Source organism: Cygnus atratus, chromosome 3 (genome assembly GCF_013377495.2).
Source record: "Cygnus atratus isolate AKBS03 ecotype Queensland, Australia chromosome 3, CAtr_DNAZoo_HiC_assembly, whole genome shotgun sequence".
In the NCBI taxonomy this organism is placed as follows: Eukaryota; Metazoa; Chordata; class Aves; order Anseriformes; family Anatidae; genus Cygnus; species Cygnus atratus.
Genome location: NC_066364.1, coordinates 67,928,840 through 67,950,497, shown reverse-complemented (window position 1 = coordinate 67,950,497; position 21,658 = coordinate 67,928,840). Strand labels below are relative to the sequence as shown.

Below are 21,658 nucleotides of genomic sequence, written 5' to 3'. Positions count from 1 at the left end.
TTTTGAAATGCAGGGAGAAGTATTTCCTCCTGTAGAGAAATTTAAAGTAGAGAAAAGGACCAGACCATGTAGTGCAACGATTTGCTGGTGAGATCCTGAGGAGAAGACACTGATTCTAAAGGATTCTGAAGAACGGGGAGAAGTGGGGGAGAGCTACATGCACTGAGAGCTTGTGTCAGGTGGGGAAAAGGCAAAGCAGAGAAGGAACAGTTCAGCAGAAGTATTCAGAAAGGTACTTAGACTTTGGCTGCAGGTATGTGTGGGATCAAAAACTATAAACAGGCAGTGCTTTCAATAGCTGATACAATAAACTAGAAGACAGTAATAGCAGGAGGAAAAGGACCAGGGTTTGAATAACAGCTCTGATACTGGAAATGTAAGAGGTATCCAAATGCATTGTTTTCAAACTCTAGGAGTGTAGGAGTGTAGAGGGGGAATTAATTGCATCAAAACTAGAGTTAGCAGGCTGGCCAGCATCAAAAAGGCTCCAACAGGGAGAAAAAGTACCAAATTCAGCAGGATCAGAGGAAGAAGATACTGGGAATCTGTATTAAATTCAGCAACTCAGTCCTGGACTTCTTTCTTATTCCTAGGGCTCTTGCTGAAGGACAGTAGTTTGTTCAGGGGCTCTTGGAAGATGTGCCCCTGTCCCTTTTCCTCTTCCAAGCCATTGTCTTTGAGCTTCATGCTCCAGTCTTCCCCCAGGAGTTTTGTGTCGGCGTGGAGTACAAGAATATGTTCAAACTGGGGTGATTCAATTGCGTAAATTTTCAGACAGGGGAAACAAGGCGAAGAGGGAAAAAGTATTTAGAAAACAATGCCCTAGCGCAACTCTTCATCCTCAAGGTTTCTGCATCTGGGTTAAGGCTTTTATGAGAAAGAATAGTTGCCTGTTAATAACATTAAGTGTGTATTTTCTATTACATTTTCTTATTCCAAAATGTTTCACATGAAGTTATGTTTAGACTGAATTTCTGAAAGGACTTTTAAATTTTAAAACTTGCTGATGTTTCTCCTTGGGGTTGCTGAGTGGAAGGCTGTGCGCACTGTCTCCTTCACAACCTAGCCTGGACCTGGGCACTGCTGAGGAGCAAGCCAGGACTCATCTGTGTGGCTGGTGAGAAGCTTTTGAAATAAAGGCAGGGAAAGAGAACTGTGTGTGGATACAGGAAGAGCTTGGGTATGGGCAGTTTTGCTGTAGACAAGAAGCCAAAGAAATGCAGAGGAGGATGAATTGAGGCAGATAACAAGATCACAGGCATTGGTACATGGGGATCAGTAAAAGCCCGTGCTCTAGTGAAGTATTTATATGCACATAAATAAAAGGAATTACTATTTGCTTCCTTTCTCTATCTGAGACACAGCCAGTGTCCTACAAACCCATCAGCATCTGCCACTTGCCATAAGGATGACCATAAAGTACATATTGCAGAGATAAAAATGTTGTAGAGATAGAAACACTGAATTGCTGAGGAAGTTACTCTTCCATGATTACAGGCAAATCACCATTCTTCTCTGACCAGGTAGTGACTGATTCCCCAGTTTCCTCAGTTTCGTTAAGCACAAGGACCTTGCTTAGACTTAAATCAGTCTCTTCACAACTTTTTCTTCTCGTAACATCTACCTGCTTGTTGGTTTACATACTAGGAATATTAGTAAATTTTATTTGGTGATGATCCTAATCAGAAAATAAATGGAGTCTTTGAATAATCTCAGAAGTATACCTTTGAGGGTTTTCTAATGCATAGCTTGCAACATTTCATAATATTTTAAATTCTCACTAGATTTTCTTATAAAGTCATAAAACTAATTCTGCAGCTTTCCAGATTTTATTTCTTTGTCCAGATGAATGAGATTCTGAACACTAAGTCATGAGTTGATTCCATTATGCATCATTTGCTTGTATTTCTTTTTAGCAAAGTTCTTTGGCTGCAGTTAAGAGCTCTATCTTGTATGTGAGGTGATACTTTTTTCAAAATTATGATAAATGTCAGTTATTCTTTCTTATGTTGCAAAAAAGTTCAGTAATAGAGTAATTCCTGGAAAGTGCTATATTGTCTTCTCATTCACAGGGATAGTTACTTTGAAAGGTGACTGCAAAGAGCTATTAAATCAAGCATGTTATCCAGCCTTCTAGGTGCCTCATATTTAGTAAAGCTGTAATAAGATACAAGTTTCTAAACTGACAAAGAATGACAGAAATTGTCTTTTACTTGTGTTGCATAGCTATAATTATTGTTCTTTGTGCAAAGGAACAAAAAATGTCTATTGCCCTTCTAAATAAATGTGTTTTTGTTAAGATGGAGGTGAATATGTAAAATGCGCTAGAAGTTCTCTCTCTTTTCACCCACCTCCCCCCCAATATGTTTCTGATGTTTAGAAATAAGGAAATTAGCTAACAACATTTTTCATTACATTTTTGTGACAAATCAATAAAAGTTGTCACAAAGTGTGTGCTATAATGTTTGTCCTCCCAGAGATGTCTTAGTTTCCTCCTTTGTTTTTGGAAGTGAATAGTCTGAAAACAATTTTCAAAAGCTTCCAATATCATCCATTTTTTATCTCAGCATAATAAATATATTCTATTCTAAGTGTTTTTTTTTTGTTATTTTATTATTATAATGGCATTCTTTAGAACCATGAACCTCAAATACATGTTTATCTAAATGTCCCTGAAATTAATATTTGCTAAAATATAAACTTAAATTGGAATATGAAATTATCTTGTAAATCTCTGTTTCTGCAAGTTTGTACATATCCAAACACATTTCATAAGATTATGGAACTATCCACATATGTAAGGTTCTTTTTGTGCACAGTAGTTTTAAAACCAAGACCCAAAGTACTATTACAAGGCTGAATCTGCTCAGAAATTTCCAGACTGAGAAGTATTTGAATTACAAGGAACAATGTATATATAAGTAATCTTGTTTAGCTTTTTGTCTTATAGTGACAGATTAGAAATAATACCCAACAGTTAAGAAGGAACTAACATTCTTTTAACAAAAACTACTTACATAATGGAGTTCATTGAACATTCAATAACTTGTGTTTGTTTGATAATAAACATTTGAATATGAAATTCTATGGGTTTGGGAAAAAAAAGAGACAGAAATGAGGATCTATAGTAATAATCTTGATATTTTAATCTAAAATTTAATGAAAGAAATACTTAAACTGTACTATTTTATTTCTAAAAGAAATGATCCCTTTATAAAAACATTTTCTGGTATTTTCCCTTAGTTGATAAATAATTTACACTCTTGGATAAACATAGCTGTCTTAGAGGTTTCAGCTATGCTGAACCCTGGAGCTTTCCAGGAAACGCTCATTAATTTCCACTCTAAGTAAACAGTAAGTAATGATCCTTCCTGATTTATTTATTTCTTAAAATAATTTACAAAAAGAATATGCAATTGTTTTGAAAGCACTGATGCGATATGTATGTGCATGCGCACATACCCATTGTTCCCTGTTCACATAATTCACATAAATTGGCCCTTTTTACTTGATGTTTAATAACTTCAGCATAATTCTTTTAGTTTCTTTCCAGTGCTACATATCTGAGCACAATCAGCTGTAATTCCAACTTAGAGGTTATTTGAATATTATCTGTATTAGTTTTCTGTTCAAGTGAGCCATTCACTAAAGTCTCACATTAGATATGTAGGGGTTTTTAAGATACACAGAAATAATTAGGAAGGATTTATTGTGGACTTTTTCTGGATAGACTCTTGCCCTGTTTGTATTGCTACAATGGTGCATTATATGACACATCTGTTACACAATTCATTTATTTTCTCTGATTCTCTCTCCAGGAAATGAACTATGCGTGTGAAGAGTGTGTTGTTTTGTCTGTCTGTTAGTTATGAACTGCTGTGAATTCAAGCTAGTAAGCAAGTTAAAGCATATCCCATGGTGGAATGGAGAATGAGAAATCACTCCTCCAGAAGTTTGCTCTCTGATAAAAGTGGCCATAAGAAAGCATTGTTTTCTTTCTTCCTTATGGAAGGTGCTGTTCCTTCTGATAAACATAGCTGTCCACAACGGTACTCAGCAGGTAGATGAAGATATATTATCACTTCAGCTAGAGCCAGGATCTAGACCTGTAGCTTCTTAAGCCTCTTGAAGAGAGGAGTCGTAGAACCAGAAAGGAGGAATGAACATCTTGAATGTCCTGCACCCTTTCCCTATCTAGGCACTTCTGGGGATGAGGGTGATACCCAGCAATTCTTTCAGTTATGTAGTATTCCTTATGAGTAGGCTGATCTCAGAAATAAAAGAAAACGAAACAAAACCTATTGACAGGAATTTCAGTGATTTTGTCTCTGTAGTGTAGGATTTTTGGTTTGGAGTTTTTTGAGTTAATCCAGTAGGAAGTTACAAGGCCCAGAAATAAAGCTAATATAAAGACAAGGGGAAAAGTACAGTCCAAATCTCACTTAGACTCTAGACAAACTGAGGTGTTCCCCATTAAATTACCTTCTGGAGCATTTGAGGTGATTAAAAAAATAATATTCAAGATATCTCATTTTACTTGATTCACAGAATAGGGAATATGATTAATTAGATTTTTTCCAAAGAATATTAAATCTTGTGAATAGCCTAATGATGAAACATCTTCTACAACAGCTGCTATCCCTCAGAGAATATGGCTGCAAATAGAGAAATGGCCATACAGGTGGCTGACAAGTGAGCCAAGTGTTTACTAAAACACTGAACAGTTTCTGACTGGATATGTTCATTCTATTAGAAACAACTGACCTGAATATAGCTAAAATGATAATATTACCATGCTAGTGTAAATGAATATAGTATTACTGCATGAATGACCTATTTCTGAAATCTCCTTTCATTGCTACAAAAGTGGTATTTCATGTGTGTTTCCCATAGATTTTTAGGATACACTTTGGAAGTCAGTAGGCACTGATGGGGAAGAATAATCCCATGTAGAACCCACTACAGCATACTAGAGGTTGGCCATGTGTTCCCTAGACTGCCATTTGCTTGATCTCTATTGATTTTAAGAGGATGTTTACTGGTAATGTAAACCTTGATCGGCAGCTTAGAAAGGTCCAATGACGACTGCTGCAGCCCAGTCCTTCCCTCATCTCCAGCTGCTGTTACTGACTCTTTCTGGCCCAGACATTACAGGAGTGGAAGGGTGCTGAGCTGTCCAAATACCAGCAATAGGCTGCAAAACATCCATAAGCCTCACTGCATGGTCAAAAGTATACAAGTGTGAGTGCAACTCAAGGGAAAGGGGTGGAGGTGGGACTGCAGTTGCTGCTAGAAATCAGCTTCAGCTGCTGTGACATTGTAGTTTCACAAGTATTTCTTCAAGTTGCAGTGATGGCTAGAGTGGTTCCTACCCTGCTGCTTCTGCCTGAGCTATGGCAGTTGTGCAAAGTAGAAGAATTGATCAGCATTAAAATATATACATATGTATATATATTTTAATGTGGGTGTGGGTGTGTGTTTCAACTTGCCTTTAATGTGTGTGAGTTCCGCAGTCCAGTTCACTGCAGAACAGTTGAGTCAGATGGAATGTGAGGGTGACAGTAGGCCAGGAATGAGCAGGCAAGTGTTAAGAGTGCTAGAAAAGGAAGTGCTCACATTATCTGTAGTGTCAATGGTAAAATACAGCTCTAACTCAAGCCTTTTTCTAATTTAATTTCTCTTTACTTCGACTTCAACAGAGAGGTCTTTTCCAATCTTTCCTGTACAAAAGGCAAAAAAACTAGTTACTAGCACCATTTGAAGTCTTTATACTGCTTGGTCAAGTAGATGTGTAATTTCTACTTTGAGTATTTCTGCTTGATCTGAATGTTCTGAAATACGTTCTGAAATATTATGGCAGAGCTGTGAGGGTTTGGAGAATCAGAGGGAAGAAAAAGCATGGTAATTTCCCCTTGCTCCTTGTTTTGAAAGAAGAAAGACCCCAAACTGATTTATCAAGATGCATCCTAGTACATAAAGGATCACAGTTGTTAGGGTTGTCTCCAACCCTAGGGTACAGGAGACTACTTCACAGGAGACAAAGACTGGCTGTTCATTTGCATTTGCTATTTTGATTATAGAGGAAGCATCTAGTTTGCTTTCTGATGAGTTACTTTTTGGTTGTCTGTTCTCATGCATGCTGTTGAGAAGTTGTTCTGCCCTTGTCTTCCACAAAGACAACAAAAACTTATGGAATTTCTTTGGGCTAAGCTTGGTCTGTGTGGGTAGTAAATAGTGACTTGAAGCAACAGAAGCACGTGGCAAACTTTTTGGAACGGGCAGCTCTGAATTAGCTTTCTTCTGCAGGGCAGAATTTTGCAAGTGGATAAGGAAGCCTCTAGTATTTCATTTAGAGATTGTGCAATAAATCACTGGTATTAATTGGTTTATGTATTTCACATTTTAAAAGCCGTATACCTAGGTATGTTCTCAGCTGACAGAGAAGAGCTGCCAGTGAAAACCTAGCATATTTATCAATGCCTCATTCAGCTTCATTTTTCTACCCCCTTGGTATTCATATAAGCACAGCTATGTAGAATCTTTTACTCTGATATAAATACCAAATGCACCTTTATTTTTCTCCCCCTAAGCATACATGCAGGGTTATGTTCTTTTACTGTGGGCCTTTTGGGAAGAATGTTGCCTTACCAATGGGTAACACTGCTGTTGCTCCTGACTTTGCCAATGTCTCTCTGTGTCAGTTGTATATAACTCCCTTATAATGTACCACAGTTTACTGATGCCTAAACTGCTATTAGAGGACTCTGTCTGCTGCATGGGAATGCTGTGAAGCATGTTAAATATCCCTGTTGTGAAACAAAAACAAATCTGAAGATTCTTAGCCTACAGGTATAAATATGAATTCAATCTGCTATTATTTTTAATAATGTTCCGTATGTTCCTGCTCAATGCTTCTCATTGGCACGATGTCTCATATCTTGCAGGAGTTTTGCTTGCTACTTTATCCAGGTATTATGCAAGGCTATCACAAGAATTGATCTTTGATACTGCTGCCTAAGTCCCTCTAAGAAAAATTGAATTATAGCTAAGCTGAAATACTGCGATATATTAAAATATGTAACATGAAATCTATTTCTCATGTTTCCTCCCTATGTTTTTGTACCTTTGTTCCACTCTATGCATTTTTTTTCTTTTCCCTTTTCTTTTTCTTTTTCCTTTTTCTTTTTTATTTTTTTGAAGGGACCACTTGTACTCAAGCATTGGAGAAAGATCCTAACATTTGAATGAGCCACTGCCAGGCAACATAAACATATTTCCCTGACTATCTTCAGCAGACAGTTCAGTCAGAGTGCTCTTTTCTTTAAACTCCAGATGATGCTTTTTGTACCTTGTTTACCAGTGGGCTTTCTGAGAGATTTTGGTAAAACTCCATCATTGCAGTCTGATTAATTCAGATCTGCTCTTCTTCAGCTGACAGTGAACAATTGTTACCAGCTTTCCTAGGAGATATTTTATTTACTAGTAGTGTTGTGGAGTATCTTTTAAGTGCTGATGTTAAGTAGGTGGGAGATAATGGTATTAGCTTGTCAGTAACTTCTCTGAAATCATTCAATATTGGGATGTCAGAAGTATCTTGGTGCTTTCCTAGATATTTCAGTATAATTTTGATGAGAAGATTTCTGTTTTATTAACAAACTGCCTGTGTGACACTGTGTCTCTCAGCTTCAGATTCTTTAAACAGATTGAGAATAACTAATGTTTATAGGGGTAGGACTATATTTAACTGTGTTTGTAGAAGCTTATAAGCATATATTAGCTGTAGCAGTATAGAATAGCTTCAGCCCCCCAAACATTCTGGATATCATCAGATGTGGGCAACATCATTTTAGTAGCACATATTTGCTACCTCATGGCTCCTACACCAAACATAGTTCTTCTGCCTTTGGCGATAGGAGCCTTCAGCCTGGAAAGGTCTTCTTTGTATCAATAAACTTGTGTCTTGAAGGTCATATTTGAGATAGTAGGGTGGTACTAGTCGTAAAAACAATATCCAAGGCTATGTCTGAACTGTGGCTCCATTTCTTGACCCAAGCTAAATGTTTTATTTTCATCCATGAGGAATCTGTCAAATATACATTCCAGACTAGGTGACAGAGAAAAGAAAAACATAATAAATAATATTTTCTCTGTAAATGAGAAGGAAGATGAAAACTACCACAATTTAATGGATGGAAAAAAAAAAAAGAAAAAAGATCAAATTATAATTCCAGATGAAACTTGCTGAATTTTAAGTTACATATATTTTTTCTAATCTTTAATTCCTGCTGTTGTACTTATTAGAAGATATTACTGTGATATTTTTAAGTAATGGAATTCCATTCAACCTTCCAGTACTGACAAAGGATGACAAATAGGATTTATAGGTCCAGTTAGTTTGGATGAACTCGTACAACGTTCCAAAACTTTTCCAGATGTTTCCATCAGAGTTATGTGAATAATTAATATCTTTGTTTCCTGACAGTACCAAACAATAAAAAAGAATCATTTTAACTTAATAAAAAATTACATTTCTTTATCTTTTTGCTAAATAGTAACTGTTCCAGGTAAAATGAAACATTTCAGATAAAAGAAATACATTTAATTAATATTTTGAATATTTTAGTCACTGGCTTAAAATGAAAATGAGAATTTTGGAAAAAAAGGCCCTAGATTTCATAGAAGTTTAGGTACCTTTCACAATGTTGAGTAGGAATAGGTGCCTGGTGGAGTGCTGAAAACTAAGATAGCTGAGAGGGACGCTATGTGTTCCCTGCTAGAACCCACCCTGTTTTTATTTGTTTATTTTTATTTTGTAAAAGTTGACAAGTTCTCCAGAGTGTGTTAAGCTTGTCAACCCGTCACTTACAAATGTAAATATTCTGTCAGAGTGCTTCCAACAAGTTCCAGCTTCAGAGTGTGCCTCAGCAGTTTGGGTTGGTTGAGGACAAGGTGGTGGTTCTCCAAGAGCAATGTTTGTGTTCACACCTCAGGCTGGTCCATACAACGAGTTTCCTTAGGTTGCCTGAGGCTTAGCAGATGCTGAAATGTTGCTTGAATTTATCATCTGTTGAAGGAGAGCATGGGGTTTTCAGAGAAGGAGAGAAGGGGTTTTCAGTGAATGATGTGTTTTCTGGGAACATGCTCCTTGCTAACTTATTAGGTTTCCCTGGACAACAAAATGAATATAAATGGCCAGCTGCATTCCAGAGTCTTGATTTCCCTGCAATGTATTCTTTTGCTCTGTCATAGGGTGACACTCCCACACAGCTGCTAAAATGCTTTTGTTGTTGTAGTGGTTAAAGGAAATTGCTGCAATTAATTTTGCTGTCTTTCTTCTCTTTGATGTGTCATTACAATTTCTTGGATAATTTTTCAGAGATTGGTTTCTGTTCAAAACCAGTCATGGAGGGGTGAATGTTATAGGAAAACATTTTAGCATACACATTTATATATGTGTATGTTTCTGTTTTGGTATAGGTACAAGAACATAATGAACATGAAGGAATACATATACATACTTTTTTTTTCTGTTACTCACATACAAGTGCATTAGGGAAAAGTAGGACTTCTCCAAAAGCGAACAATCTGAAGAAATAAAATGGATGCAGGTGCCTTAGTCAAGCTAATTTTATTTCCTAATGACTATAAAGAATGACCAGACCATGAACTCTGAGGTTATGCTCCATTTCTTGGGTACAGCACATTATGTTCTGAGCAGTTTCTATTTGTGGTCTTGAAGCAGTTTTAATCTTCAAGTTCAGTATAGACCTGACAGTTTTTTCTTCTTTTCCTTGGGCTGCAAAATAGTCAGCTTTTCTGCTAGCTCCAGATGCTGCTGAAATGAATGTTAACTGGTTCAGTGGTAAGTACCCTAGATCCTAGGATGAAATAGGCTGAGGAGCAGAAAATTTGGTGTTTTGTTCACTGGATTTTATGAATGAAGGAAGAAAGAGGAGAGCCCTCCCAGTTTCATCACCTGAAAGTTGTAGTCAAAAAAGGTCTTCAGTTCAAAAATAACATTTATCAAGATTCCAACCATGGATGGAGATGGAAATTAAAATGGTGAAAATATAATTGACAAAGAGTTAAAAAAAAAAAAAAAAAAAAAGTGTAAAATAAAATCAGGATTTTAGGCATATTAAGAAACAGGTAAATTATAAGGTTAGTAATCATTAATTTCAGCTTCTAGTTACTTCAATAAATAAATAATACTAGTTTAGAAGAGTAGCTGATGATGATCACTGTTTGTGTTACCTTGAAAAGATAATTTTCTCTTTTCCAAAATGTTCTTGAATATGTAATGACAGCCTTCAGGTCCTTTGTGTACCTTTTCTAACCAATATAACAAGAAGCATAAAAAATGGAACAAAGGAGATATTTTATACCCTAGCATTTGTGGGGAAACTGAGGTGTGAAGAAGTTATAATGAGCTGTCTGTGGTAGAGGAGGTCTCCAGATTCACTTTAACCAAGTTTGATTCACTTGCCACCTCAACCCTGCTACCCAGCCATTAGCATGTGCAGCATGCCTGCATTGCCTTTGTCTGGCCTGAGGTTTTTCATGGACTTTTTCATGAGTCTGGGCCGCAGCAAATACCACTAGCAAACTGGCAAGTATTGCAGGCTGATCTTTGTTTCTCAAACATCTCCCCTGATAACTGTGCATTGAAGCATGCATTTGAAACCTCACAGGGTCATGCTGTGGTCACTTACAGTGCTGTGAAAGAGTCTACTTCAGTCTGCTTCCTTTTGTCCCCATCCAGTGACTATACATTTTCTTAGAAACTTGATGAGTAATTGCTTCAGAAAAGCTTTTGCTCAAATGATTGTTCTTGGCAGTCAAAAAACACATCACTTATTTATATTTGATTTAGTTTCTGATTGGAGCACAAACGCGTACTTTAGTAAAAAGGTCTGAATTCAGCTAAGCATGCAAAAGTATCTGAGTCATGCTGGATATGACCTCAAATCTTGGAGCAGGTTTATGACAAGGGTTCATCCAAGGTGGTTGGTGTTCCCTGGCTGCCCATTGCATGTCTTTCATTGCTCCTCCTTGTGGGGTTATTTCATGTGTTGGATGAATAGTTAAACCAACAGCACAAATCAGAAGAGCAGCAGCCTGGTGGGGAGGGGCAGGGAGAAGAATGAGGTGGAGAGGACGGCTTGTATTTATGAGTGTGTCTTTTGTGTTCATAAAAGTCAGACAGGAATGTGTAGCCAGCATCACAAATGATTTTAGCTGGATCTGCTTTTGGAGCAAAACATTTTGCATAGTACTGACCTCTTAAAAAGTATAACACATTCAAAAAATAAAATAAAATGAAACAAAACAAAAACACCATGCACAAAAAAATCCACAAACCCACTTGCAACTGTTCTAAATATTGATATAAATTTAGAGTGATAGAATTAACTGTTGTAGAGGGAAAAAAAAAAGTTTATTACTTCATACTGCATGTTTTAGTCAGCAGCTAATACATTTGATGTAGCATCCTACCTCAACTGTGTAGGAAAAGTTTCAGAAAACATCCTTGAAATGAAAAGCCTTCCCATGAAGTTGATTGTTCCTACACTTAAAATCTTTGGGAGCAGCTTATGTTCTCCCTTTTTCAATATGTAGACAATATCCTGCACACTTTATTTGCAAGCCTGAACTCCCTGAAAGAACGAATAGCTCTCAGTGATAAAGGAGCCCTAAAGTAGCATCTTATTTTTGTCAAAGGGTAGCCTGAGTCTTGGATGTTCAGATTACAGTCCAGGGATAAATGATGGTTAAAATGCTTTAATGCATCAGCATGGTAGTGTTGTAGGAAATTGTCATGTAATAATTAACATAATTTTTGTTGCTCTTTTGAATTGCTTGGTGTTTGTATAGAAAATATATGCACATATCCCTCCTTACTTTGTAAAGACAACATGATAAGCTTTCTCTAGCAAACTGCCAGGCAGCCTTCACCAGCAACAATTATTATTGTTGGTTTTATTATTATTTTAATGACTTTTGAAACTACTTGTATAAATGAGGAAGAAAGTTTAGGTCTAGGAAGTTCTAGTATAGGCAGTTACCTTGCCTAGCCCATCGAGTACGTTAAAACCTAAGAAAGAATTCATGCTTTTTTAGTGTACTGCATCCAGGTTTTTGCCTCACAATCTAAACAGTTTTTCTCCAACTCTAATTTTTTAAGGCTTTATTTCCTTTATCACTTTGAGAAAAGTTCAGTTGCTGGTTTTCTTCTTTTTCCTGATTTGCAAGAAAGAGAGCTTGCACTTGAGTTCAAGGAGGCTTCTCCATCCTAAAGATTTTGAGGCTGAAAAGATTAGAGAGTGTGCTAAGAGCCTGCCACACCTCCATCCTAATCCTGCCGCCTCCTGGATGAGGCACTTAACCTCTCTGTGTTCTGTCTATAAAATACATTTAATAATACTTAATGGCTTTACTGCCCTTTGAAAATGTAAAGTGCTATGTGAGTGCCGATTACTTTTATTGTGTTTCCTGATGGAAGGCCTCAACATATTTGTGTTAACTGGTGGTGCTAATGCACTTTCTGGAATAATCTTATTTATCAAAGTGAAACAGTTGCAAAATAAAAACTTTATTAGTCAAGGCAGACATGGTGACACATGCAAGGAAAGTTGGGAAATTTAAGCACTTAGCTTCACTGGGTATGTCTGTGCTGCATTTCAGCCACAGTCTGGAGCTACATTTCAACACAGCTTGTCTTCTCTCCAAACTGCATCCATGCAAGGGAGATCCTAGTGAGGGAGAAATCTCCATCTTTTGCTATGGAGCTTTGGAGCCGTGGCCTGACCACCAGCTTGGGACAGATTTTTCCAGACAATCAAACCTTGAAAAGCAATTTACTTGGGGCTGCTGTGCAGTGAGAATTCACTGTCCCCAAAACCCATGAGAGCACTTCCATTCTTGGAGCTGGCTCCTGGCCTGGGCATCTGCATGCTGCAGCTGGGCCAGCACCAAGTGCATCTCCCCAGGAGCAATGCCAGCCATCTTAGTGCTGTCCTATGGACCTCTGACATTTTTCTCAGGCAAGACAGCAGTATTTCACAAACACGTGGCAGGTGTATGTCAGCTGATGAGAATGTATGTCGGACCAGTGTCAATTATCTGTCATCACCAGTAAAGTGTTTTCATGGACCTAAATCCAGACTGTGGTACAAAGTATTGGCTTTGAATAGATTAGCTTCCACTTGGATGTTTCTCCACTAGCTTGCTTTGGCACAGGAAATTTGATGTAGGACAGTATTTATTAGATTTGGGGTACGCAGGGAACATTTGTGTTGTAGTTCGGACTGGTATGTACCTGAGGAAGGTAGAAGAGATTCCTGTCCTGAATGAGGCATTAGCTATTTGGACCAGGAATGGCCTCAAGAACCTTTTAGTCTCCTCATCCTGAAAAGATATGGACTGGGCAGGCCTGAAAAAATATGCACTTTTGTGCAAGGAGAAGGTATTGACTGAAGTCATAATAACTTTACACATTCCTGCAAAATGGTTGAAATGGTTCTCCTTCAACTGAGAAATGCGTTTTTGAATTGCCATGGTGAAGCTTTTAGGTGGAAGCAGATTGACCAGCTTCTAGAAATGGGATCTGAAATAAAAGTGACAAAACTGACCCCTGCAACATCCCTAACTCAGGTTATGTTTATGGCTGTAAATTGTAATTGTTATAATACAGAAAGAGGTTTAGAGCTGTTAGAGTTTAAAATGGCAAATGCAAAGTAAATTTTTTAAAAGGAATTAACGGTAATTAACAGCAGATGGTCTTTTCTCTGATCTCATCTCTTCATTTCTGATAGGCTTTTTAGGTTTAGAGGAGACAATTTATAAGTTTAGATTGGTATTCTAATATATTATAATTATACAGGCAGTGAAAGTACAGAATTCTGAAAGAGTTGACAAAGTGTGCCATTTGCTTGGTGTTTGCCTTTCAGACTTTTCTCTCAGGAACTTAGCAAATTACAACTATTTTCTCCTGAGCCCATTTACAGCAAATAATGTCCCTTTAGAAGAATGTATCAATCATACTATTTATTTTGTTACCAAAACATTTGTATCCAAAATGTTGAATTTTAGAACTTTTTGATTTTCACTCTTCAAAACACAGCTTGATTTAAAACATTGGAGTTGTGTAAACAATTAAGACGATATGACCATGCCATCCATTAAATGCCCTAAGGAGGGAGAGCTTAATAAAAGTTGGTTATAATTTTGGTCTGAAGATCTGTGTAATGAGGTAGAAATAAGCAGCATTACAGAAATATCCCTGTGAATACTGAGACTCATGGAAAATAGTGTTTATGATTCTCTGACTCACTTCTCCTTGAACTCTTTGCCCTGTTGTTGTGTATGGGCAAGGCTATAGTCAGGGTGAAAACTTCAGCCACTTCTCAGGTGGACTAAGAGATTTCCTGGCTCTGCCTTAAAGGTTGAAGAATCTGAGCAATCCATGCAAGTTCAGACCAAAATGTCATTTTATGTGTTAGATAAATGCAGAGATGTGGTCTCACCTCTCCGCTTGGAAAGTCTTGGCACTGACCCACTGGCACTACAGCAAGCACAAATTTCTCATCTTGATCAAACGATCATGGCAGACCTATTGATCCTTTAGTGCCCTTTAGGTTAGGAGAAACAGGTGCTGTTTTGCCTTTTTCTGTCTGTTTCCTGAAAGTAGAATTTGCTGTAGGCATTATTTTTCTCTGTTTGTTTTATCTACCTATATATTTTTTTCATATAAACCATATCTTTTTTTTTTTTTTTTTGAGTGATTGCTAGCTCCCAGGTAGCAGCACTCACCACTACTTTCCTGCTGTCTTTGCCAACCTAATTTGTGTTTCTTCCAAATGTGCCCAATTACATGCCTGTTGCATAGCTGAAATACTGTGTTAAGATGAAAATAACAGCTTTCTCCTGTAGTTACTACTTTTCAAAACACTGCAATAAGATAGAAGAAAAGAATGCTTTGTATATGCAGATATATGATGTGGTGTAAGAATATTCTGCCTTCTCAGGATATTTTTGTAAAGAATACCATTTTGTATTTTATACTATAGAAGAGATTATAAAAATTCTCTTTACTACCAGGGTAAAGACTTTCCAGGCAAGAGGATAGGACATTTAGAAATGAAATAACCTTTGCAGTCCAACAGGTTCAGCATATTTATAATTTATCTGGAAAAAAGGGATGAATAGCAGTGTTAAAAATTACAGGTAATATTAAGTTGGCTACGGTGATAAAGACAAGAGCCAGTGAAAAACTGTGCAGTCCTAGTCTCACTGTCTCCAAAAGAATATAGTTGAACTGTAAAATGCTCAGAGGACAGTGATGAATTAGGATAATTTTAATGTAAGGAATTGCTTGAATATACATAAACTCTTTGAAAAAGAGAAGATTGGCAGTGAGATGATGACCTAGGGAATGATGGTATAGTTCATTAAAATAACTAGATGTATCAAATCAAAGTTAGTGATTTTTATTTTTATTGTATTTTTATTTATTTATTTATTTATTAGAGTAGATTATGATTTTCACAGTGTTAACCTAGGGTGTGAAACTTTTTACCAAAGAGCATTACTGACAGAGTATATAAAAAATCTGAAGTGTATTAAAAGTCTACATAGGTTCAAAAAGCAACTGAACAAACTTGAGGAAAAAACAGTTGAGGGACATTAAGTACAAAAAGACCATCTCTGGCTCAGGAAGTCCCTGAGTCATATACCACTGGAGCCTGAGAAAGCATCTCTAGAAGCATGACTTTATGTTTTTCCTGCTGTATGTTCTGCATCTGGTATCAATTGCTGTTGTAAGTTGGATACTTTGCTAGATGGACCTTTGGTATTTCTTTTAAAGCTTTTTACTGCTTTTGTTTTACTTTCTTACAGAACACTTGGAGGCAGAGTCATTCTTTATAGCACAATTTTGTTTATAATCTTGCAAAAGTTGCTTGAAATTTATATTTTAGGTACTCATGGTAATTAAGACATGGTATAAACATGTAAGTATGATTACAGATAGATCAGATGAGAAAAGAAGATTGCTTTATCATTTGTTGTGGGAAGAGGAATAGTCTGGACACTGCATAATTGTGTCTTGAGTCATAGCAGAAGCTGTGAAATGCCAATAATTTAAAAATCCCCAAATATTAATAAGTACCCAGTGGAGGATTTATTGTTGTAGGGGTAAATCTGCAATCATTGGGTATCTGAGAATGTTAATTATTAGGGAAATTCTTTCTGACTAAATCAGATGCTACTTACTATGTCAAAAATAATTAAGACTAATAATGAATTTATTGGTTTCAAAATATTGGACTGGTAAAATTTGACGTATATATTGTTGGCATTTGATCCAGAGGGCTGCAGGGTTCACAATATACATTACAGTAGCAATAAATGAAAACCATCAGAGCTTTATGTTGCTCCCTACTGCAAACCTCTTCTCTGTTGTTTTCAAGAGTGGGTTTTTTATGTTGTTGTTGTTGTTCTCTCTCTCTCTTTTTAAACCTAATTCTCGTTCTATCAAACCTTGTGTTCTTTCATGGTAACCTGTCCTTTGGACAATGACCAAAATTCCCACTTTCCAAAGAGATTTGCTCATACCTCTGGTACATGCTTATTTCCTTCCTTTTTTTTTTTTTTTCTGAATGGTAGACTGATATAGTTTTAGATTCCCAAGTCCAATTTCACCTCTAGAGACATGCTTACCAAAGTAGGGATTTTTATTGCTTTTCCTCCATGGACCTGCTGCCTCTTCCAGTACTGTCTGGAAGAGAGAGATTTGTATGATATTATCACCGATATGACATATAGTGTTGCTTTATATTAGCAAGTATAATCAGTTTAGTTTGAACATTACCGTTTTTGTTTTGCACATAACCAATTTAATTGCCACCTACTCTTAGCTGAGTGCTCAGAACACCTTTCTGGCTTTTCAGAAGTTCATATTTCCATATTTATACACGAGTTCGTGGAACAATTATTGTGTTCTGTTGGCAATCACTCAAAAATACCATTAATTTATCTGTGTATGAAACAGGGACGTTCCAGACATGGCTTTTAATCTGTGTTTTGCTTCTGACAGACATATGATGTATGAATAGCTTAATGGCAGTCTAGACCTTAAGATTTTTGGCCACATAAGCATATTGATATGTGTCATAAGATCATTCAATTGGTCAGTCTGGTAGATGGAATCAGATGTAGGTTATATGGAATAAGCTGCAATTAATTTATCAACAGTGAAGTGAAGGTCTTTCTGTTTCCTTAAGGAACAATAACTGAAAATTTGGAATTCAGAAATATTTTTTCTTTCAAAACTTGCCAGCATTAAAAGAACACTGATATTTGGGAATGCAGTGCACATCAACACATAATTTTAGTGAAATTAAAGTGCAGCTTGCTCTGAATGATGAAGTGACTAAAGATTTATTCATCATTTAATTTAACCTCCTGTAACATTATTCTGAATTAACTTGCTTGAACAAGAATATGTCTTAAAAATAATAATTAAATCTTGATTAGCATTTCAAATGACAGGAAATTCATGGAACCTTAGTATGTTGCTCAGATAATTACTTTTGTTAAGAATGGCTTCTCGTTTTTAGTCTGACTTGGAGCAGGTTTAAATTCCACTGTGGGCTTCTGTATGTTATACCATTACCATTTGTAATGTCGTTTTCCTTTTCTTTAGGTATTTACACTTTGCAGTCCTTTAACTCTTTAACGTATTTGGCTTAAAGAGTAACTAAATTGCTGTTTTTCCTCACTAGAGGGCGTGTTTTTCAATGCTTTCATCATTTTGACCTTTATCATTCTGTCCAACTTCTCATCCTCCTTCAAGAGTGGCTACCAGATTCATGTAGCATGGAGGTAATTTAACTTCCTAACTCCTTTTGAGTTTGCCTGGCTTTTTATAAAATTTTTTGGTTTTATAGATGCAGTTTCACACTGGAAGCTCAAACAGGGATGACCTCTATCATTTCCAACTCCTCCCTAGAGCTGTGACCATTACATCTTGTATATACCCCTAATGTTCTTGGTTTTAAATTTCTCTCTTTATACTTTTTGTTTATTTGTTTGTTTTATGATGAAGCTAGTGAGTGATCTAGATAGCTTACATTATTAACCTGTTTGTTATATTATTTTCCACATGCCATCATGTCAATTTAATTATGATTTCTGCTTTTTCCCATGTCATCATTAAAAAAATGCTCAAGATAAAGAAGTAAGCTGTATGGGGTTCCTCTAGAAACACATCACTTCAAATCAGTTCTTTTTACCATTGCATACTGAGATGTGTCACTTAAAACACTTGAATTCAGTTTATCTGTTGCATACTTTTATGAAATTGAATGTTTTGTAAAAGCATGTTTCATAAAAACTGTTATTTTTATCAACTAAATGTATAATATCATCTAAAAAGCCAACAAGTTAATTTGATAAGGTTTCTATGAATTACAGTTCTTGTGCATTATTATATTACAGACTTTTAAACCTTCAGTAATCAAGGCTTGTGTTAGCTGTTTTATTATAGAACCCAAAACTGTAAGGCTGACAGGTCATTTAAGACTTTAAAATACAGACACATCATCAGTTTTATTTTTCATGCTAGTTTTCTGATGAAACTTCGTTGAAATCAAAGTTAATATTCCAGGTAGCAAAAATGTTGTTGGTCAATCCTTTTAGGACTTTTTAATGCAAAATTTTCATATTTAGCTACTTTAAATGATTTTAGCATTGTAATGCTGTATTTTTCTTTTTCTCAAAGCAGATTAGCAAAACTACTGAGGTAATTTATTTTTTACTTTTTCTCTTTAGTTTTTGTGCAGATCACATAACCTCAGTGCAATCTGAAATTTTGTATGCAGGGCTAGGGAAAATTAGAGCTAATAAAAACCTAGTTCTTAAAAAGACTTTGAGATTAGGTGTAGTAAAAACAAGACCAAGACAGTGTGGAGATCGAAGTGAAGTGAGGAAGGAGAATTATATCAGAAAAAGAGTGCCCTTGTACAAAGGGGTGTTGCTATTCCTTATAGTTCTGTACTTTGAAAAACACAACCTCTTTTCAGCTTGGAAGATACATACTTTGTTTTCAATTTGTTTCTTTGACTACATTAAGTTGAAATACAAGAAGAAAGGACGTCTGTTCTGCATACTAAAGACAGGGCTGAATAAGTGTTTGAAGTTCTATGAGATTTGTTAGTTCCTGCTTGGGTTCTGCTATAGCACACAGTTATAACCTTTCCCAGCACGTGTAGATATATTTCAATGACTGTTCATGTTATTCTTATGTTTTTCATATGTTTTGAAAAAGTCTGGAAGAAAAAGACTTGTTAAAAGTAAGTTTTTTCTTGCATGTAGTTTGAATCTAGACTTGAGGTATGACTTGAACTTTACAGTGCTGCCAAACATTTTGGCATCCAGAATACTGTAGAATGAGCAGAGTTTTACAGTAAAGTGAATCACCACAGCTGCAACAAACTCAGTTTTTCTGCAAGTCAAAACAATCCACTGTAGAATAGTATGCAGCCATGTGAAATGATGGCAATATAACTGACTGATATGAACTGGCCACAAACTTCAAATACCACACAGGGAATTGGGCCCATGCATTGCTGTGGTTCTTTTCATTCACAGATAAAAACATTATATTGTGTGCTGTTGTATTAAGACAATACTTAATAGGAAATATAGTGTTTATTGTTTGTTCTCCATATATAGACAACAGTTTCCTTCTGCCAGTTTCATTCTTAAGTGCTGTAATCAATGCTTTGTAGTTAATAATGTTACTATTTTAAGTTTTAGCTCTATTTATTCAGGCTGTTTGGTGACTCAGGCAACTGCAATTCCATCACTGTGAAGTCTGAAACTCCTCTTTACCTTTCAAAATAAATGGAAAAATACAAGAAAAAAAAGGACAACTTTATTATTATTTTTTTTAAAATACTTACCACCTTCATAAAAATAGCAGGTAATGCTACTTTGGTCTAAATCCACTCCTAGTGATTGATGAGTTTTATTTCAGAAATGTCAAAGCTGTTTATTTCTTTTTCTTTTTCTTTTTTATTTTTTGAATGATTGTTTATGAATGGACTGATTAGCTCTCAGATGTTTTCATTAAAAATATTTATACCGCCAACTGTTCTGAAAAACATTATAATATTTTCTAAGTTTATTTGTGAACTCTATTTTATTCCTTCTCTTTGTTATTGCAAAAATATATTTCATGGCACAACATCTAGCTTTAGAAATGTCTTTGTTATTTTTTTTCCCACTTTTTTTTTTTTCTCAACATAGTACTTGAGAAATGTAAGGTATTATTGCTTGAAATTGACTCAATATATACCTTTAGTGAGAATACAATACTAAAGCAAGATCATTGCCATTTAATGGACTGGTGAGGTAACCTATCCTGTAACTTGTATTCTGAAGAATAATATGAATCAATCACAACTGTAAAAAAAAAAAAAAAAAAAAAGATAAAAAATATGTTTCACACATAGCACTGAGTAAAGGATAAAAAATATCAGTTTTGAGGGAACTTCTATACATTTCATTCTTAGCAAGCTTATATAACTAAAGAATCTCATGCTAGGATATGATTGTGTTATGCAATTTCCATGTATCTTTGGATTGAAAGTAATTTTCTTAAAGAGTGAGAGTCTCAAATAGAGAATGATATCATCTGTTCCATCAAATGAATGCATGAATGACCATTGTCATTATGCTTTCGTGTCTACCTTCATCATTATTCTTCATTTCCATATTTTAGCATTGCTATAAGCCACCTTGTCATTTTGCATTCCTTGTTTCTAGCACTGTTTAAATACAGAGTAAGAGAGGTCATCTCCTTCCTGGTGGTTTAATCCAACAGAAATGCAAGCAAATGGCTCCATGAGTGAATTCTAGTTATGCTGTTATAAGCATTTGCTTACTGATTAATTTGAAATGTTGTATTAGGCCCTCTTCCATACTGCACTTCCAGTGTGATGAAAAGTTCACAAATCTGTAAAACAGCATTCCACAAGGAAGGGCATTCAGCAGATTGCTCTGTTCTTGAAGTGTGTGTGTGGCTTCCCAGGCCAACAGCAACACGTGGGGAAGGAGATGTTCGTGGTAGTTTTACCTTGCTAGGCAGCTGAAGTCTACCACAACTGCTCTCTCATTCCCCCTCCTCAGAAGAGGAGGGGAAGAAGAAAAGGAAAGAAATGACTCACAAGTTGAGATGAGGATAATTTAATTAAAGGAAAAAATAATTTTTAAGGGAAAATCATTATTAATTAAATAATAATACTAAAGGGAAAAGGGAAAGGGGAAAAGGGAAAAAACAAACAACAAAAAACAAACAGAAACAACAACAACAACAAAAAAAAAAACAAGCAAAGGCTGTGTGGAAGTGCAGAGGAAAGAAATTACTCTCTACTTCCCACAAACGAGCGATGCTTGACCACAACCTTGAGGCAGAGCCTCAACGCACGTAGCTGTTGTTTGGGAGGACAGACGTTTTCACAATGAGAGCCCACCGCTCTTCTCTTCTTCCTTTTTCCATATTTTATTGCTGAGTGTGACATTGTATGGTATGGAATATCCCTTTGGTTGGTTTAGGTCAGTTGCCCTGGTGATGTTCCTTCCTCCCCTCTTGCCC

The 21,658-nt window shown here is 36.1% G+C and overlaps 1 protein-coding gene across 1 annotated transcript in view; it reads left to right on the top strand.

Moving 5' to 3' along the window:
- Positions 1-21,658, top strand: part of ESR1 (estrogen receptor 1) — a 168,259-nt gene that overhangs the window by 116,042 nt on the left and 30,559 nt on the right. The gene's annotated exons all lie outside the window — the stretch shown is intronic.